Source organism: Pristiophorus japonicus, chromosome 1 (assembly GCF_044704955.1).
Source record: "Pristiophorus japonicus isolate sPriJap1 chromosome 1, sPriJap1.hap1, whole genome shotgun sequence".
Taxonomy (NCBI): domain Eukaryota; kingdom Metazoa; phylum Chordata; class Chondrichthyes; family Pristiophoridae; genus Pristiophorus; species Pristiophorus japonicus.
Window position 1 is genome coordinate 172,857,731 of NC_091977.1, and position 21,366 is coordinate 172,879,096.

The window sequence follows — 21,366 nt, forward strand, 5'->3', positions numbered from 1 at the left end:
AATATACTATTCCACGGTGATCAACAACCAGCACCTGCAGCTATCATACAATGAAGATAAGATAGTGTGCAATGGTCAGCTGTAGTTTCCTTCCAGGAATGCTGCAATGTTGGCCAATGAGGATCGTTCATGAGAGTGACAAAAAGGACCACCCTCCTAGCAACCTCCTTATACAATACCATCTCCAATTCAGAAGCCATCAAACAGGAAGTTTAGTGCCAGGCTGCACCATCACTTATCTGAGGACTCATGCCTGCAATGTTCAGTTTTCATTCCTCTCAGTCTTGCCTGTCATTTGTGAGCTCTCTGCACCTTCAGCCATGGCAAAGGTTGTCAACAGGTTGACATTCATTCTGAACCCTTCTAAAAGTTTTGTCCTCCAATTCTAGCATTTCCCTTTAATTGTCCACTTCTTTTTAGATTTCACTCAATTTTCTGCTCCCAAGACTAGTGTGCTCCATGTATAATGTCAAATTTGAGTCCCAGAGCTGTGAATAATTATGAAAATAGACTGACCCTTGAAAATTGAGTGCTATTCGCATATTATTATTCTGCCTGTCATTTTCCACTGCAATTAAGATGACCTCCTTGTTTAGTCAAGATTCTCTCTGGCTGCATTCTTCCACTTACCATCAGTGTTTGACTAATATTTAATACTGGCTGTGAAGCATGATTAAGTAGTAGTACAAAATGTAACTTTTCAGTTCCTGAACAATTACTAACAAAGACAATTATTTTTCTCTGAGTAGAGGGAAATGTTCTCTGCTCTACACTTGCATTTGCTTTTTCATTAAAATAGCAAGCAGGAGAACATATAGGGGCTGAAATTCATCAACTCACTGCCCATTGCTGCCGACTGCTGCCCACTGCTGCCAACAGTCCTCTTGCAGATCTGCCCAGTGCCACTTTCGAGGTGACCTGGAGCGGGCAGCAAGGGAGAGCTGCCGGGAGCCATCCGCTGACGTCAGCGGACAGCCGAGTGGCACAATTGACCTCCCGCCCGGCGAGCTCCCAGACTGACGTGGACGGGAGTTGGCGGGAGAACGGGGGTGGGCCGCAGGCTGGAGGCTGGTCTGTCCCCGACGGTAAGTATGAAGAACCTGAAAAAAAGAATAGTGAACATTTTTTTTAAACATTTCCACAGCAACTTACCTGGATGGGGTCATCTGAAGGTCTTCCAATAGTTTTTTTATTTTTTACTGATGATTTTGTTTTTCAGCTCTTCGACCCTTCGTAGACCCGACTCCAACCTTGCTGGCACTTGGGTGGCAAGCGCCTCTGCCACCGAAAATGAGACCTCCCGCCCGCTGCTGCCCAGATTGGCGGCATACGACATCCATTTGCCGCCCGCCGACCTTTGAGGGGCCTCGGCGATGAATATCCCGCCCAAAGTACTGTCCGGCACTTGGGCGGGCGGAGGCGTTGATGAAAATCAGCCCCATAGTCTAAAGTGATAACTCAGAGGTAGAAAAAAAGAAAAAATTACATAACTTTCAAACCTGTATGGGAAAGGTGAGTCAGTGCTCTAATATTTTCTGCAATGAATTAGTATGGTATGGGTTGACCACCTCAAATCCTTACATGTTCACTATGTTGGGCTGGGTGCAGATTGGAGACAGCACTTGTCCATATGGCTCAGAATTTCCTCACAGTGAGCTAGGCTGCTGTTATTCCATTGTGAAAGGATTTGCACCCATTATTTGCCTGGGGAGTTATTTACAGGAGGGTTTCCTAGACCAGCTCATTTACATAACTCTGGTGTAAAACGGGTGCAAGGTTGGAGTGCATGGAAATTGCAGTGCAATTAAAAAGGCAGTTCAGCCTGACCACTTCAACAGCACACTGGGAGACAATCAGGTAAGAAAGGAACAGTGCTTGGCTCTCACTTCACTCCCAGATAACTTCACTGCATGTCTCATCAATCTTTTTACTTCACTTTTCGAGAATTATGTCAACAGCATCAACATTCGGAACAAGAAGATAGCAGACCAATGCCCCAAGCAGGAGAAAAACACAGAATCTCTTGGCTTCAGACCTCTAAGCCATCCTTGAGGAAATTAAAGTTTAGAGTAACAGACACCTGGATATGGGTGCCACCAAGCCATCCACCTGGAGGGAAAAGGCACAGAAACTGAGTGCCAACTCTCTCACTCCCAAGACTGCACAGCAGTGCTTGAAAAGGTTTAATGACCTCACCAGAAGAAGCAAGGTAACACATTTCTTCCTTGCCTACCTTGAGCACCAGCACACGAATCACCCTCTTACATGGTTATGATGGTTACTCAGTTCCCCTAACAGAAATTACTATGCGCACAACCCTAAAACCCCTCCCCCATTTTAACAGCCTGATACCCTACATCTCATACTTCAGCTCTCCCACACCACTTAACAGGAGAAGCTGAGGAGAACGCTGCCAATGGATTTGGAATCAGAGGATCCAAAAACTATGGTTACTCGCCTGACAAAGAAGACATTCAAAGAACATCATACCTACGTTAATGCTGCAAGATCAATGGAGTCAATGGCAGCTTCAATGAAATCTGCAACAGTTACACAACTAAGTGGGCAGCGACTATTCTGTACCTTCACCTCCACAGAAGCACAGACTGCAGCTCTGGAGGCAATAGGAGACAGAATAGAGCGCAGCTAGCAGAGTGGCTTCCAGAACATGGTGACTGCAATGCCTCAGGGTTTTGAGAATCTGATAACTGCCATTAGTCCAGCCATCTTGCTGATCAGTGGGGCACAGATCTAGGGCCCAATAGAATGGTGATGGCTGGAGTCCATCTGCACGATTCACAGCTCTCAGGACGGCAGTACATGCCTGGCCTTCTACTTCCACCCTACTTTCACCTTTTGCCGTAGGCAACTAGGCTCAAACAGCCATGCCTGATCCCCAGTCATCTTGGACTCCCTTGCCACTGGACCAAGACCTTGCTCAGCTAAGCCCGTGTGGTGGGCGGTGTGCAACGCCCACCCCACATTAAAAGAACTCACGCACAGGCATCTTCCACTCATTTAATATGAAGTTCGGAACCTGGAACATCAGGACCCTAATGGACAACTCCAAAAGCGACAGGCCGGAATGCCGCACTGCCATAGTTGCCCGGGAACTTAGACGCTTTGACATCGACGTCGTCGCCCTAAGCGAGACCCGGCGGGCAGGGGAAGGCCAGCTCAAGGAACATGGTGGAGGTTGTACCTTTTTTTGGAAAGGAAAACCAGAGAAAGAACGCTGCCTTCATGGAGTCGGCTTCGCCGTCAAAAATGAATTGGTCGGTCGCCTCAAAGACTCCCCCTGCAGGATTAACGAACGCCTGATGACTCTTCGCCTTACCCTATCCCGGAACCAATGCTCCACAGTCATCAGTGCGTACACCCCAACACTCGAGGTTAAAGAGGGTTTTTATTCCAACCTCAAGACATCCCTGTCCCACGTCCCCAAGGACGAGAAATTGATACCCCTAGGAGACTTTAATGCCAGGGTCGGCAAAGACACAACCCTCTGGGGAGGCGTGATTGGCAGAGAGGAGGTAGGGAAATCCAACCCCAACGGCACCCTACTGACAAAATGTCTAGAACATGAAACCCTCATCACCAACACCCTGTTCTGCCAGAGGGACAAATACAATGCAATGTGGCAACACCCTCACTCCAAACACTGGCACCTGCTGGACTATGTCATTGTCCGAGCCAAGGATCGCAAGGATGTGCGCATCACCCGCGCCATGACAGTAGCTGATGACTGCTGGATGGACCATCGCCTAATCCGATCCATCATCAATATTAACATAGCCCCAAAGCAGAGGGGACAGCAGAAGCAGTCCAGCTAAGAAAGCCCTATACAGCCAGCGCCCCACAGCCAATCTGGCATGCCTTGATGACCCTGAGCTGCTCAATATCCACAGCGCTTGGTCTGCACTCCAGGCCTCCATAATCAGTGCCTGTGAAAAGACACTTGGTTCCTCAACCAGAAAACACCAGGACTGGTTTGATGAAAACGATCAGGAGATCCAAGAACTAATAGATCGTAAGCGCAGATCATTTTTGAGCCTCAAGCAACAACCAAACTCGGGAGCTACAAAGCAACGTTACGTTACAGAAGGCTCAAGGCTGAGGTCCAACAAAAAACCCGGGACCGAAAGAACAGGTGGTGGATGGAGAAAGCGTAGGTGATACAACAACTAGCTGACAGCCACGACACTCGAGGATTCTTCACTGCAGTCAAGGCCACCGGCGGTCCAAACTCTCAAGGCCCCACCCCACTCCTGGCAAACAATAGGGAAACATTCATCGAGGACACCGAGGCTGTCAGGGCCGGCTGGAAGGAGCACATTGAAGATCTCCTCAATCGAGACTCTGCCTTTGACTCGAGTGTTCTCAACTCCATCCCGCAGCATGCGACCACCACCAACTCAGTGAAACTCCAACGCTGCACGAGGTAGGCAAAGCCATAAAACAGCTCAAGAATAACAAGACTACGGGTGCGGATGGAATTCCTGCTGAGGCGCTAAAATGTGGCGGAGAGGCGCTGTTGGTGCAGATACATGACATCATCTCTCTCATCTGGAGGGAGGAGATCATGCCGGGAGATCTCAGAGATGCAGTGATCGTGTCCATTTTTAAAAAGGAGAACAAATCCGATTGCAGCAACTACAGGGGAATCTCCCTGCTATCAACCACTGGGAAGGTTGTCACTAGAATCCTCCTCAACCGTCTTCTCTCTCTGGCCGAGCAGCTCCTCCTGGAGTCACAGTACGGATTTCGTTCCCTACGGGGAACAATAGACATGATCTTTGCAGTACGACAACTGCAGGAAAAATGGTGGGAGCAGCACCAGCCCTTATACATGGTCTTTTTCGATCTTACAAAAGCCTTTGATACTGTTGACCGTGAGGGCTTATAGTGCGTCCTCCTCCGTTTTGGGTGCCTCCAAAAGTTTGTCAACATCCTTCGCCTGCTCCACGACAACATGCAGGCCGTGATCGTTACCAACGGATCCGTTACAGACTCAATCCACGTCCGAACCGGGGAAAAACAAGGCTGCGTCATTGCTCCAACCCTCTTCTCAATCTTCCTCGCTGCCATGCTCCACCTCACTGTCAACAAGTTCAACGCTGGAGTGGAACTAAACTACAGAACCAGTGGGAAGCTGTTTAACCTACGCCGCCTCTAGACCAGGTCCAAGACCACCCTAACGACCACCCCAACCTCTGTCGTTGAACTGCAGAACGCGGACGACGCCTGCGTCTGCGCACATTCTGAGGCTGAACTCCAGGATATAGCCGATGTATTCATGAGGCATATGAAAGCATGGGCCTTACACTTAACATCCGTAAGACAAAGGTTCTCCACCAGCCTGTCCTCGCCGCACAGCACTGCCCCCCAGTCATCAAGATTCACGGCGCGGCCCTCGACAATGTAGACCACTTCCCATATCTCGGGAGCCTCTTGTCAACAAAGGCAGACATTGATGGGGAGATTCAACATCGCCTCCAGTGCGCCAGTGCAGTCTTTGGCCGCCTGAGGAAAAGAGTGTTCGAAGACCAGGCCCTCAAACCTACCACCAAGTTCATGGTCTACAGGGCTGTAATAATACCCGCCCACCTGTAGGAATCAGAGGCAAGGACGACTTACAGAAGACACATCAAGTCGCTGGAGATATATCACTAACGATGTCTCCGCAAGATCCTGCAAATCCCCTGAGAGGACAGACGCACCAACATCAGTGTCCTTGCCCAGGCTAACATCCCCAGCATTGAAGCACTAACCACACTCGATCAGCTTCGCTAGGCAGGCCACATAGTCCTCAGGCCAGACACGAGCAACTGCTCTATGTGGAGCTCCTTCATGGCAAACGACCCAAAGGTGGGCAGCAGAAACATTACAAGGACACCCTCAAAGCCTCCCTGGTGAAGTGCAACATCACCAGTGACACCTGGGAGACCCTGGCCGAAGACCGCCCGAGGTGGAGAAAGTGCATCCGGGAGGGCGTTGAGCTCTTCGAATCTCAACGCTATGAGTGTGAACAGGTCAGGCGCAGGCAGCAGAAGGAGCGTGTGGCAAATCAGTGCCACCTCCCCCCTCTTCCCCCAACGAATATCTGTCCCACCTGTGACAGGGTCTGTGGCTCTTGTGTTGGACTGTTCAGCCACCACTTTCGGAGTGGAAGCACGACTTCTTCGGTTCCGAGGGACTGTCTAGGATGATATGATGACCACACCATTTTGCATAATTGGAAAAAAAGGAATTTTGAAGAAAAGAAAACTGGGTGGAAATTTGTTTTGGGCAAAACAAGCGATAACCTACCTGTTTTACACTTCGCCCCATTTTGTTGCCCATTGAAGTTAATGGAAAAGGTTGTCAGGCGGAATGTAAAATGGGCTGCCGATGTGCCATCACCCGTTTGTGTTCCTGCTCAAGATGACTTTTATCGCCAATAAGTCAGCATCCAGGGCAGTGAAAGTACACAGATTACTGACCGCAACTCCCCACACAGTGAGTTCCCAGTTTCAATAGGACTGCCAAGAGAGACAAAGCATATCTCGAAGAGTAAACACAGCAGCTAAGTTCACTCTTCCATATCTTTTAGTAGCCAGCATAAGGCTAGCATTGGCAGAGGGACATCCACAATTCATCTTGGCTGAGAATTGGTGCATGGAGCAAAAGGGAAACCTTAGTGAGGAAAAAATGACAGTTTAAAAGAAATGGGGCATTGAAATAAAAAATAAAAAGATGAAACAGTAATGCAGCCTTGCTGCAATTGCTGTATAATCTCGCTTTCTGTTGGTCTATTTGCCTATCAACTGATCAGTACTGGCAAGAGCTAACTTTAAGAAATAATACAATTTCCACCTCCAAAGTGTGAAAACTGCAATAAACCCATCACATACAACAACAGCAGAGCACGAAAAGATTTAAAAAAACAGCCTGAAAAGAATGTAGTAACCACCCATTCACTTTTAAATGCTCTCCACACTTCAATGCACAGACCTAATTACTTGCCGCATTCCTAAATCCACTTTGCCTAGTGCAATCAGAAACCTGGCGTTAAAATATTTTAGACTCCAAGGATCAAGGCTAATTATGAGCCTAAGCTGCACCTTTTGGTTTTCTTTTCTGGTTGCTTTTAAACACGCTCCGCTGGAAGAATGGCTGCCTCAGCCACTCAGGGGTGAAGTGAAGACAAAAAAACAAAAAGAGACTCGACTCAATTCAGTAAACGTTAAAAAAAGGAGACCGAGAGAAGGAGAAGAAAAAGCCGATGCAGTAAGTGAGCCTGGGTTACACTACAGAATTGTGGCAGAATACAATATTCACAACACAAAGACGTGTTTAAGGTTGGCAAGGCCCCTTAATGCTGTTGTTGGTGTTTAAGTCGTGCAGTGAGGTATTTAACAGTGATGGTTTCTAAACATTCAAGCTGAGAATGAAGCCAGGCCTTTAGCTACTTGAGGGTTAGGGGGGAGGATTTCAAACAATCGCCCCTCCCCCAAATAGCAGGACCACAGGAGCAGCAATGTGCACACTCTGACAACAGTCTTGAGTGATATGATGTAATGCAAATGATTATTACATACTTATGGGAGAGATAAGTTCTATAAAAGTAAGTTTTAAAATAATGATCTGCCCACCCAGGCAGATAAGCTTCCTCTAATTGAGCCACCTGTCTTTCTGCTGGGCAGGAGCTGTGGAATGCTTATATTCACACACTACGCTGTGAACACATAAGGCCCAGAACTTGCGGAGTTCTGCAATGCCATGTGTGAAGTATTTTTGGTCTCATTGAAAGTTTTTTTTTCAATTCCAATGGGCTGAAATTGGTAGACGTACCATCCGCTGCCACCGACTTTCCTGGGCAGTCTCCCCTCCGAGCGAGTTTGGTGGAGGCCTCCTGCCGGCAGGGAGGGAAGACCACTGGGGACCGCCCGCTGACGTCGGCTGGCGTGCAACGCGCGTAAGTGTCCTCCTGCCCGCCGAGCTGCCAGTTTGGTCCAGGCGGTCCTCCGCTGCAGCAGGGGAAAGACTGCCGTGTGGAGGCAGGTTTAACCTCAACAGTAAGTATGAAGACCTGCAAAAAAAGGTTAGTCCACTTCTTTTTTTAATTTTTATTGCAACAATTCAGTGGATGGGGTCCCCTGAAAGATTTCTAGTATTTTTTTTTTTTGAAAATGTTTTATTTAATCAGGTCCCCCCACCCCCGGGTCCGACTCAATCCTCAGCGGTACTTTGCCGAGGATTGCATTTTCCGCTGAGAATGAGAGCTACCGTTCGCTGCCGTCACATTCAGGATGTAAATCGCATTTTTGCCACTGGGCAGTCTTTCCGGGATTTTTTTCTAAAACTTCCGCCCAAAGTATTGTCAGGATCTCAGCGGTCCTTTGGGTGGCACTTGGATAGAACTTAGCTTCCACCAGGTTCAGGGCCGATATTTTCAAAACTCAATTGTGAACGATTGCAAGTTCTAGAACTGTTGATGATGAAGCTCAGCTCGCCCCAAATTGCTAATTTGTGAGAGCAGTCCTTACATCAGTTTTCATTTGCCACAGGCTTGGCAGAAACCAGAACACTAAGTTTAGATTTAAAGAGGCGTTGCATTCCCGAAAAAATAATTAGCGCAGTCTTTTTCATTTGATTGTAAACATACATGACGTAAATCAGGCCAAAGTGCATCATCATCTTAATTTCATGTGAGGATATTGCGATGGGAATAACGTGCAACTCTTCTTTCTGCCTAAACAAAATTAGTTTACCAAACATTTTTTCATGAAGCTGGTGTGTTTTCTCAGTTATGTCTCTGGAAACAGCCTAGTGCACAAGAAAGTATGCCTGACTGCAATTGTTGTTTATAGTGAGTGTCATTGACATCCATCTTGTCTTCTTTTTAACAGAATGTTCTGGTGGCTCAGTGTAAAACAAAAGTTCAATTTTGATGGGGAAGAAATTGCCCCCTTCTTTGAGGCCTGTTACCGCCTCTCATGGGGCGGTAAGGCCTTTCTGCCCGGGGGCAATCGGCATGGCTGACCCATCTGCAATTGCCCCCAAGCCAGGGGCGGCAGGAATGGATTTCCACCACGACCCGTGTTTTCACCCCCACTGGCACGTGGTGGGAAATTGCCAGTGGCTGGGTGGTGCGGCCGCCCTTAAAGGAGAGGACGCATTGCCACAGCTGACATTTTATCTTAAATGTTGGCTGACTTCTGAGTCGGCCCGACAATGGTGGCCGCTGGTTCGGCTGGGCCGCTAACAGGCAGTCCGACACTCCCTCTTGGGTGCCGGGCCACTGGCCCGGCTGAAATCCTCCCTAATGACCCAGTGGGTTCTACATCTGCCTTGCACAATCCCTCCCCTTTAAGTGAAGGAGAGGGACGTTGCGATGTGTCAGCACAATGGAAACCGTCCCACTCCCTCGCAAACCCGCCCCTCCAAAGCGCTGGGAGGCAGTGTCAGATTGAAGAGCTGAATTTTAAACCTCTTCCTTCTAACTCCCGCCGGCGGTAAATTTTCGGTTAATTCAAAGTGCTCTCCCCAATTTCCCACTGAGGGCAATTTTGGCCCCGATATGTTTCTACGTGATTTCCGTCGAAAGTCACCTTATCAACCTGATGTTAGACCTGAATGAGTTGAAATGTCCTGAGATTAATGGCCTGGATTTTCATTACTCTCATTCCCCAAATTGGGTGGGATACTAGTGGAAACAGCAGGGAAAATTGGATGGCAACGCTTATTGCTGCCTACTCTTCATTTCCCTCCTTCTGCCTTCACCTGGACTGCTGCTGGTTGCCTCCTCCCTGCCCGTCACATGCAAATATTAGCAGGGAAGTTGGACCCAAGTTCCCAGTCCATTTCCCTTTAGTGTACAAAAATAGACAGTGAGCCAAAGAAGGAGAGGTTAGAAGGGGTGACCAAAAGCTTGGTCAAAGAAATTGTTTTTAAGGAGGATCTTAAAAAAAGAGAGGGAGGTAAAGAGTTGGGGTTTGGGAAGGCAATTCCAGAGCGTGTGACCTAAAGGGCTGAAGGCACGGACACCAATCATGGGCGTTTGTCCTCACTTTCAAATTTCTCCATGGTCTCATCCCACCCTACTCGGTGACCTCCTCCAGCCATGTATGTTCACATGCATCCAGATATTAAACAATGTCCTCACTCCCTCTGCTACACCATTGGCAGTCAAGCCTTCAGTTACTACCCTCCTGCCATCTAGAACTCCCTTCTAAAACACATCTGCCTTACGACTATCTTTTGTGCTATCGACTGTGCTTTGGCACCCCTCTAACTTTTCCATTGTTCTCCTTTCCCCGCTCAATGACCATTTTTGTCGTTTACCCTATAAAGTGCTCTGACAGATTTTTCTGCCAAATACTATCACCTATTACACTTCATCTATGATTAACTTTTCTTGTACTGTTCACTTACCCAACAGAACTTAGCTACACATTAACAATGGAAAGGAGAATGAATGGTACAGTTGCTTAGCACACTATCCATTCACCTCTCAATTTGAAACCAACCCAGACTGTTCTCTCTGTTGGCTTAAAGCTCCCACATGAATCATGCTTGATCAGTCCCAACCCAGTTCTTAAAGGCATAGGTCCACAACACAAAACTACTCACAATTTAACAGTCTTATTCAGAAAGACCCTCAAAATGGGAAATGGAAAAATACAAACTAGCATACTTCTCAGAGTGGGGTTAAGTTCCAATATTGTAGCAAGATAGAGGGAGATTTGGTTTGCACCTAGCCAATGTTATATGTGAATAAAGATTGCTTGATTCACATTGCAAATTCACAGTTTTCACTCATGGAGTGAAATTGTGAAATGTGACATCAGCATATGAACACATTAATGCATGTCTATGACATTCCTATGCCTGTAATTTTAATGAATCTACTGGCCTGTTTAGCATTTTTGTTTCAATGCTACTATTGCACAATACAATTTGACCCCATCAGTGTAAATGCAATAATGTTGTGTATTACTGGCAGTAGCACCAGGACAGACTTTACCCACTGTCTCTTTTTACATTATGTCAATATATCAGTTTATCTGTTGATTGGGTTGGATCTAGTTGTTATTCCAGCAACTATGTAACCAACATTTTAATTTGTTTTTTCCATTGGTGATTTTGTCCAAAACCCAGAAAGAACAGTTAGTTCTAGGATTTCATGATTCAAAGCCAGAAAACCTAATGTATAACATTTGCTTCAAATAAAATTAGAAGATTAATTTACCATCTTCTTTACTTTCCCTGATTTGTTGACCTCATGTAAGTAGACAAGGCCTTTTCTGTCAATGGATTTTAATGAATAATTCAACTTTCTTTTTAGAATTTTTCAATATGAACACATTTCTGTATATTGCTGACTTACAGCAAATAAAGCACCTCTGACACTGCATGACTTAAATGAAGGGACCGAGTGTAATGTAGCCAAATTTGCTGATGATACAAAGATGGGTGGGAAAGCAAATTGTGAGGATGACACAAATCTGCAAAGGGATATAGATAGGCTAAGTGAGTGGGCAAAAATTTGGCAGATGGAGTATAATGTGGCAAAATGTAAGGTTATCCACATTGGTAGAAAAAATAAAAAAGCAAATTATTATTTAAATGGAGAGAGATTACAAAATGCTGCAGTACAGAGGGATCTGGGGATCCTTGTACATGAAACACAAAAAGTTAGTATGCAGGTACAGCAAGTAATTAGGAAGGCAAATGGAATGTTAGTCTTCATTGCAAGGGGGATGAAGTATAAAAGTAGGGAAGTCCTGCTACAACTGTACAGGATGTTGGTGAGACCATACCTGAAGTACTGTGCACAGTTTTGGTCTCCTTATTTAAGGAGGGATATAGTAGCATTGGAGGCAGTTCACTTGGTTGATCCCTGAGATGAAGGGGTTGTCTTATGAAGAAAGGTTGAGCAGGTTGGGCCTATACTTATTGGAGTTTAGAAGAATGAGAGAGGATCTTATTGAAACGTATAAGTTTATGAGGGGGCTTGACAGGGTAGATGCAGAGAGGATGTTTCCCCTTGTGGGGGAATCTAGAACTAGGGGACATAGTTTCAAATAAGGGGTCACCCACTTAAAACGGAGATGAGGAGGAATTTCTTCTCTTAGACGGTCGTGAATCTATGGAATTCTCTACCCCGGAGAGCTGTGGAGGCTGGGTCATTGAATATATTTAAGGTGGAGATAGACAGATTTTTGAAGGATAAGGGAGTCAAGGGTTATGGGGAGTGGGCAGGGAAGTGGAGTTAAGGCCAAGATCAGATCAGCCATGATCTTATTGATAGGCCAAATGGCCTACTCCTGCTTCTATTTCTTATGTTCTTACGTTCTTATGCATCAGAGTGAACTAGTCGTGAAAACGTTCAAATCAGTCTTATAAGTAATCCACTGAGTCACTTATTTACTGTTTATTTAATCATTTGAAAAAAAATGTTTGCCAGCTGAGAAAAATGTATCAAAAATCAACTTGTGGAGTGAGGCTTAGAGAAATTGCACTAGGATATCAATGAGGTTGTCAGCATGTTTACATAGCATGCTCCAGAAACTATTGTTCAGTGAGTAATGGTGAACTGCATTGAAACTGTTCCATTCAAGTTTGAGAATTAAGCAATGACATTGTCTGGGACAAATTTCCAGAGTTAGGAAAAGCTTGAGGTGCAGCTACAAGAGTTTGGCTTAAGTGCTATCAGCTCTTCAGGTGCTGTTCCAGTCACAATCTGGGAGAGGATAAACAATCTGGTCATATTTCTTCATGCTATAAAAAATGAAGATTGAAAACATCACAATTCATGATTGATTTGTTTGGAAGCCAAATCATGATCAATTGAAAGATGACAGGTTGTGTTGGCAAATTTTAGAATTTACTACAATTACTGTGAACCTGGACATGATAACCAGAAGATATACTGTTTTGTGGTTACTGGGGGTCTAACTTTTATTCCTTCTTGTGAACTGGTATGCTCTTCAATGCTTTTTACTTAGTTGGGATAACATATTAATGCTTACATGGATTGTTGAAAATAATAAGTCAGGGGACTAAGACATTTTTGGAATGAGCTTTGAGAACCTGAACCTTATGTCACTGGGTCAGTAGCTTTTTGGGATCAATTTTTGAACAGGATTTTCAACTTTTTTGTACCTGACTTTGGTCAGGTTGTTTGGATTGCTTCACTTTAATATAATATTTGACACGTAAACTTGAAGTTTGGATGACTTTTTAACAGTTGCAGAACTCAGCGACTCTGCTTTACTCACTGAGGCATAGCTCACAAATCTGTCCTTCTTAAGAGGAGGGATGGTTGAGTTGAGCAAAATGTGACTGTCTTCTACCAATCGGGCTAATCATACAGTTTAGAACTGATCTTGGACCAGAACCTCTAATGGGTTAAGGTTATGGTCTTGTCATATTGTTGTGGACATGGTCGGAAATACCTTTTAGTTGCTTTATCTTTCCCATTTAAGGAGGAATTCCTGGTTTTTGGATAATGCTGCAACAGCTCTTTATTTGGGAACATTCATATAGCGAATCCTCCTTGGCTACAGAAAAAAAATAATTTATTCATATTTCTCAATGATTCCGCCACAAAAAATCAGCTGGTTATATTGCTTCCACTTTGTCATCTAATGCTGTGATTTATCTATTTAATACTGAATGTGTAACAATTTCATGTATTCCTAATCATGCATAAAAACATAGTTGAGTAAAAACTTATCAATAGTTGAGGTGCAGTTAAGACTTCCAATGTAGGCACAACAATATTTTAAAATAATTGACTGAATTTGGAGCAAGACAGGAATGTTTCAAATATTTAAAGAAAATGCCAGGGACAAAATCAATCACTCTTCTCATCCCTTTATTTTCTAGTCATTCGTTACTTACTATTGATGACCTCTCTACCTCTCTCCTCCTTTAAGATGTTTCTTAAAACCTACCTCTTTGACCAAGCTTTTGGTCACCTATCGTAATATCTCCTTATGTGGCTCAATGTCAAATTATGTTTGATAATGCGCCTGCAATGCGGCTTAGGATGTTTTACTACGTTAAAGGCACTATATAAATGCAAGTTGTTGTTAGGTATCAGGACACAATGAGAGGAAGCAAAAGCAATTATTTAAAACTAATTCACAACCCTGAAAGCTGCTAATTCAGGTGAATAAGAACTCCCCCCCCCTGCCCAGATGCATGTTCCTTCTTAAAGACTGTAATAAGATCTGGAACTTGCCTTCAGCTTTTATACTTCAAGGTGAGAAAGTGGGAACTAATAGAAATTACAATAATCAACGGTTTACATTTTCTGCACAAAAACACACTGAAAGCAGGCCAGGGATCAAACAGTCAGGGCTTATCTCTGTGACAAAAAAGCCTGAGCCACTGTGGTAATGAATAGTTTTACTGACAAAGGGCAGGATAAATCTTATAGTCCTCACCACAATAATATCACACCTGAAATTTCCTTGTCCCTTGGTGAGAGGAACATTGCTGTAATAATTACACACACAAGCTATAATTTGGTAAAAAAGTAAAGTGAGAAATTGCAAAACCAATGGGATAATGATTTCTGGCTTTGCTGCTTATGTGTGAGGTATTGTTATATCTAATATTGTGGTAAGGTGACTTTGAACTATGCTTACCAATCTAATGGAGTAGACAATGATGCAATAAGGTCATATGCTCTTTGTCAAACCAGTCTAGGTGAGAAAGTAAAGCTGACATGACCATACTGGCAGTATGTTGAGGCCTACAGATTAAGTTCCACCTGCTGTCAGTTAACTGACTTGATCAACTCCCGTGTAATTGTAAGGTTAACTGCAAGTATTCACACAGAGAAAAAAAAGCTAATAATGTGCTTTCAAAACAGTGATTAGGCAATTTACAACAAGTTTTTCAAGGTTTAAATCCTATCTTTCCAATCACCACTAAATACAATAGAGAAACTACGACTCATATTTTCATCACAACAATTATGGACTTTGGCTTCTGTGTAACTAATTTTGTAATCACCATGCGTTATCAAAACACAATCAAACCTTTATGAAGCAGACTTTTAAACACATAAACAATCTGCAGTGCAAGTGTACACAAGTTTAGAACAGCTAAATTCAGCAAGATAATCCCAACACTAAAATAATCACATTTTAAGGTGTTACATATATGATACTGTCTTCCTGAATAAGAACAATGAAAATAATGGGAATAGCGCATAGTTTCTGCAACTGTGGTTCAATCTAAATAGTTGAATTTCAGCATTTCTTTACAAATACATTTCTGTAATTTTGCAAAAACAAATACAAAATTCTTGAATATTAATTGTTTTAGGTTACTCCAAAAATATTAGTACAAACAAATCATTTTCCATGAATTTAGCAGGTTTATTAAAGCAGCACCCTTTTTATTGAAACATAGTTGGCAAGCCTTTCTTTCGTGCTCGCCAAGCACTATGTTGTTATGATACAATTTGCATCACAATGTGGTGATCAAAATGTGCTGCCTGTGTGTAATGTCGGCACAATGACAATGATATACAGCTGTTCTGGCTGTCATTCCTCCCCAGCAATCAAGATAGGGCCTCTTGAAGTGGAGCTCGGGGATGGTGCTGTTTGTGTTAATGCGGCAGGTGGAATTTTATATTTAACCTATGTAAACGTTGCCTTTCGGTTGTATAAATATGTAAAATAAAACTGACAAATTTCAAACAACTGTAGTAGGAACGGCATACCCATATAATATGTAAAGATTAATGATGGTTGCATGGCAGTAAATTATAATTGAATCGTATGGTTCAGATGATGGTTCAGATGGCACCTTGGGACATTTTACTGCATTAAAGGTGCTTTATAAATGCAAGTTGTTGTTGTTTTTGTTGCTAAACAATAAATTCTAGGAGGTCACCATTTGTGTCCTTCCAAATTTTAGCAAAAGTAGGTGAGCATGTAAAGTAATTTAATATCAGTAGAATGGACTATTCCTCTGTGTTTGCACTGACAATTCCTCTCCTTTTTGAAGAACATTATTATATCGTTAGGGAGAAAAAGTCTCGTGCAACATCTGAACATCTAATCATGAAAAACGTTTGCAGAATTATACAGCGGTGGAAAATAATTGAAGTCTGGCCTGGTTTTAGTGAAGGGGTAATGTCACACAGCAGCAACAAAAATGTGCAGTACAGAGGGTTTTTTTGTCTATGAATGTAACAATCATTGCTAGGTGTTTCACAGTGCAGGAGTAGGAGGTCTGGAGCACAAAAGCATAGCAGTTGCATAACCTGCAGCATGTGCCTGCCAACTATCCTATGACACACCTAATTAAGAAGCCCTATTATTCGATCAATATGTGAACGATATGTGACCCCTGTCAGGAAATAATGCACCGAATTCATGGTTCCCAGATATCTTTACATTCTGAAATAATCAAATGTGCTGCCTCTCTTTTGAAGGAGAAGGAAGGATGATGGTGGTTGCTGTCCTAGTGACTGGGAAACATAGATAAGGGTGACAGGGGTCCTGAAGCATGTTGGATGGGTCACATCGTCTGCCTGACACGAGACTCCCAAAACAAGCGTCCTACTCGGAGCTTCAACACGGCAAGCGAGCCCCAGGTGGGCAGAGGAAACATTTCAAGGACACCCTCAAAGCTCCTTGAAAAAGTGCAACATCCCCATCGACATCTGGCAATCTCTGGCCCAGGATCGCTCAAAGTGGAGGAAAAGCATCCAGGAAGGCGCTGAACACCTCGAGTCTCTTCGCCGAAAGCAAGCTGAAGCCAAGCGTCGACAGCGGAAGGAGTATGTGGCAACCCAGGCACCGCACCCACCCGTTCCTTCAACCACTGTCTGCCCCACCTGTGACAGAGGCTGTAGGTCCCGCATTGGACTCTTCAGTCACCTGAGAACTCATTTTTAGTGTGGAAGCAAGTCATCCTCGATTCCGAGGGACTGTCTAAGAGAAAGAGAGATATGACAGGCACTGTAGTAATAACAGTTTTTTTTAGGTAGGGGTTGCAAAATATAGCCTAGAGCATTCATTATACAATATAAGATTGTGATTTAATTGAAAGGTTCAGTTTACATCATAAACCATGAAAGTGAAATTGAAGCAACTGACAACTGGCATTTGTGCCACAAGATTGGATTAGAGCCTTGAAATCATTTGTGCTATTTGTTAAAGTTAGTAAATTATAGTGTTCATTTCTGGAGTTCTGTTTTTGCTAACTTATATGATGACATCCTACCACATGAAAGCCATTGCCATGCATCTAATGCGGTAGTAGAAGTACGTAAACAGTCACAGAGTATTAGTGAGCAGTAGCAGTCAACATAGCTGGCCAACTAGCTGGAGCTTTCTGCCAAATTATAGGAACATAGGAATGTACAGGATGAGAGAGATCATTACAGTCATTTACTGCTGGCCCAAAATTCCAAAACTGCTATACTATAGCTCTCATACCCCTCATTTGCTTTCTCGACTAAGTATCTATTCAGTTGTCCCTTGAATTTGCTAACTGGAACCAGCTTCACTGTCTCCCTGGATAGTATGTTCCATATATTCAACATCCTCTGTATAACTTAATTATACACAGTGGATGGACAAATGTTTTGTTAAAATTTATTAGTATTTCCAGGAAATTGTGCTATATCCCACTGGCTACATCCACAAAGATCTTGCTTGCTTTTTTAACTGCTTCAATACACTGTAGTGATAGCTTCAATGACACATCCATGAGTACCTCGTCACTCTCCTATGTTGTGTCCTGTGGATGAATGCCATTTAATTTATATTCCCATTGCTTATTCATCTTCTACAGTCTCATCACTTTACAGTTATTCACATTAAATATCATTCAGCAATTGTAAACCCAATTCCTTAATCTAATGCATTTTCTTGACTGTTTCCATGTTTCTTTGGTGCTGGTCACTGAGGCCTGTAAATTGGTGTGCATTCTGTTTACACTAAGTTACTAGCAATGGCTGCTGTAATGTCTGTAAGCTTGTACTGTTGTAGCTCCACACTATGGATGTGGACGTATTGTGTACTGCAATTGCACAGTTAATAATTAACCAGAACCAGGCAGATTTCCGAGAGAGCTGCCTGCCATGTTTGGAGCTATGTGTGCTGTGTTCTGTGAATATATTACATTTGGCGGCGAGATGGGATTTTTTCCGGTTGATTTAAAGCTTAAATTTTGTTGGTAAAGGATTCACTCAGTCGACAGAGAGACTTTGGAAGTCTCTGTCTTTGGAAAAAGCTACAAAAATCCGAGGTAAAATACAGCACACGGTGTGAACAGCTAGAGATTAAAATGGCAGGTGTAATTGGACATTTGGGGGAATATAGATATGACCGGGAACGTTTTAAAGCGTATGTGGATCGGCTAGAAATGTATTTCACTGCAAATAACATAATCGAAGTTCCAGACAATGCAGTCCAGAACTGGGCTGTGCTGGAATGTAAGAAAGTGATCTTCTTATCGGAGGCGGGTCTGGCATTATATGTAAATCTGCTTGTGTCTGATGAGCCAAAGGACACAACGCTTAAAGAAATTTTAATGAAGCTGGAGCAGCACTATAACCCCAAACCATTAGAAATTGCTGAAAGCTATCGTTTCGGCATTCGGAATCAAAAGGCTGATGAAGGTATCAGTGATTACATCGTAGCATTAAAAAAGCTATTGATGCACTGTAATTTTGGAAACTTTCAAAACCGCACATTACGGGATCATTTTGTTTGTGGGGTGAAAAATGATGTGATCTGAAGGAAGTTATTGATGACAGATGACTTGACTTTTGAGATTGCTTGTCAGACAGCGAGGTCGATGGACATGGCCGAACAATATTCCTGAGAATTAAATAATAATTATGGTCATCAATCAACCGAGGTAAATCACCTGCAGGTTCAAAGTAAAAGATAGTGGGGGCCCAAAGTCTCAGAAACTGGAAATTCTAACAGAGCGTTGAAGTTGTGCTATAGGTGCCTGGAACAACACATTGCTCAAAGTTGTCCATACATGAAGGCAGAGTGTTTCTTCTGCAGGAAGACTGGGCATCTTGCGAAGGCATGCCGACTGAAGGTTAAACCAGTTTCCAAAGCTATGAGTCCAACGTTCAAAGCTATGAGTAGAAATCCCAAGAGACTACATAGCATGGAAGAACAACAACAAGATGAGGAGATGTTAGAATTACACGTCATCAGGAGCACAAGGTTAATGGACAGCGATTCGGAAAGCATCAAAATCCACATAGATGTTGCGGGATTCAAGATACCAATGGAAATTGACACGGGTGCATCCGTGAGTGTGGTACCGGAGTCACTATACCGCGACAAACTGCGTGATTTTCAATTGGAGAAATCCAAAGATAGAGCTGCGAGGCTACTCAGGAGAGAAAATTCCTGTGGTAGGTCGTATCACCGTACCGGTGAAATATAAAATCAATTTCAGAACTTGCCTTTAATAGTAGTGAAAAGAGACAAGCTGGCCTTACTAGGAAGAAATTGGTTGAGCTCACTGAAGCTGGATTGGAGTATGATTTTCTGTGTGGAAGCGAGATTTTCATCAATGGATGAGGTTATCAAGAAGTATCCGAAGGTATTCTGCAAAATGGGCAGTCCGATCCAAGGCTTCAAGGCGAGTGTCAGGGTACAGAAGGATGCTAGATCGGTTTACTACAAGCCATGTTCCATACCATATGCACTCAAGGAGAAAGTTGAGCAAGAACTCAAAAGACTAGAGACTGAGAACATTATTTGTAAGATAGATCGATGTAATTGGGCTGCACCCATTGTTTTTGTACCTAAGTCCGATGGTGAGGTGATTATAAAGTAACCGTAAACCAGGTACTAGAGGGTAATGTCCCCAATACATTGCCAAATATAGAAGATTTGTTCACAACACTGAAAGGTGGTCAGATCTTCTCAAAACTGGATCTTATGAATGCCTACTTACAGCTTGAACTAGATGAGGAGTCCAAGTCATGTTTGATTATAAATACTCATCGAGGCCTATATCAATTTAATAGGCTACCGTTTGGAGTATCTTTCGCCCCTGCCATATTCCAAGGGGTGATGAACCAGATTTTGCAAGGTATTGAAGGGGTAGTATGTTATTTGGATGACATACTAATTTCAGCATCAAATAGGCAAATTCATAATAACATATTGAATGAAGTCCTCAAACGGCTAGAGAAGCACAGAGTACGAGTGTCTGCTCGTAAGTGTGAGTTATTTAAAAACTCAGTGGAGTACATAGGGTACAGAGTAGACAAAGATAGTTTACATTCAACCATGGAAAAATTGGATGCAATTAGAAATGCACCCACTCCCAGGAATGTCACTGAACTTCGTTCATTCTTGGGTCTTTTGAACTATTATCGGAAGTTCCTACCAAATTTGGCTACAGTATTACATCCACTGAATGAACTTTTGAAAAAACAGATTCATTGGAAGTCATCAAAAGAATGCGATACAGCATTCAAGGAGTGTAAAAGCAAATTGGTAGAGAGCACCATGTTAGTTCACTATGACATATCTAAGGAGATTAAGCTAGCATGTGATGCCTCTCCATATGGAGCTGGGGCAGTAATCTCTCATGTATTAAGTAGTGGGAAGGAGAGACCAATTGCTTTTGCTTCACGCACTCTCAGTGCCAGTGAGAGTAATTATGCACAAATTGAAAGGGAAGCTTTGGCATTAATTTTTGGGGTCAAGAAGTGTCACAAATACTTGTATGGTCGTAAGTTTACCATCGTTACGGACCATAAGCCCCTAACAGCAATCCTCCATCCAAAGTCCCCAGTTCCAACATTAGCTACAGCCTGAATGCAGAGATGGGCTTTGATTTTGTCAGCATATACATATGATATTGAATACAGATGATCAGTTGATCACAGTAATGCTGATGCAATGTCTAGATTGCCTTCCCCATCACAAGTTACACCCAATAGGGAAGAAGTATTTTATTTTTCATACATTGATGAACTGCCAGTCACAGCTGAAGAGATTGGGAGAGCAACCAAACGTGACCCAGTGATGTCAAAGGTATATGATTATATTGCAATTGGATGGGCAAACCAGGTAACAGACAAAGATACACATCCATTCTTCATTCGTAGGAATGAATTATCAGTTGATAAAGATTGTATCATGTGGGGTGCAAGAGTGGTTATACCAAATAAATTCAGGTCCAAATTATTAGGAGACCTCCATGACCAGCACCTGGGAATGTGCTTGACCAAGAGTTTTGCACGCAGTTATTTATGGTGGCCAGTCTTGATAAAGATATAGAGTACATCGTGAGTCAGTGTACGACATGTCAATCGGTAAGCAAACAACCACCACCAGTACCATTACAGCCATGGAAATGGCC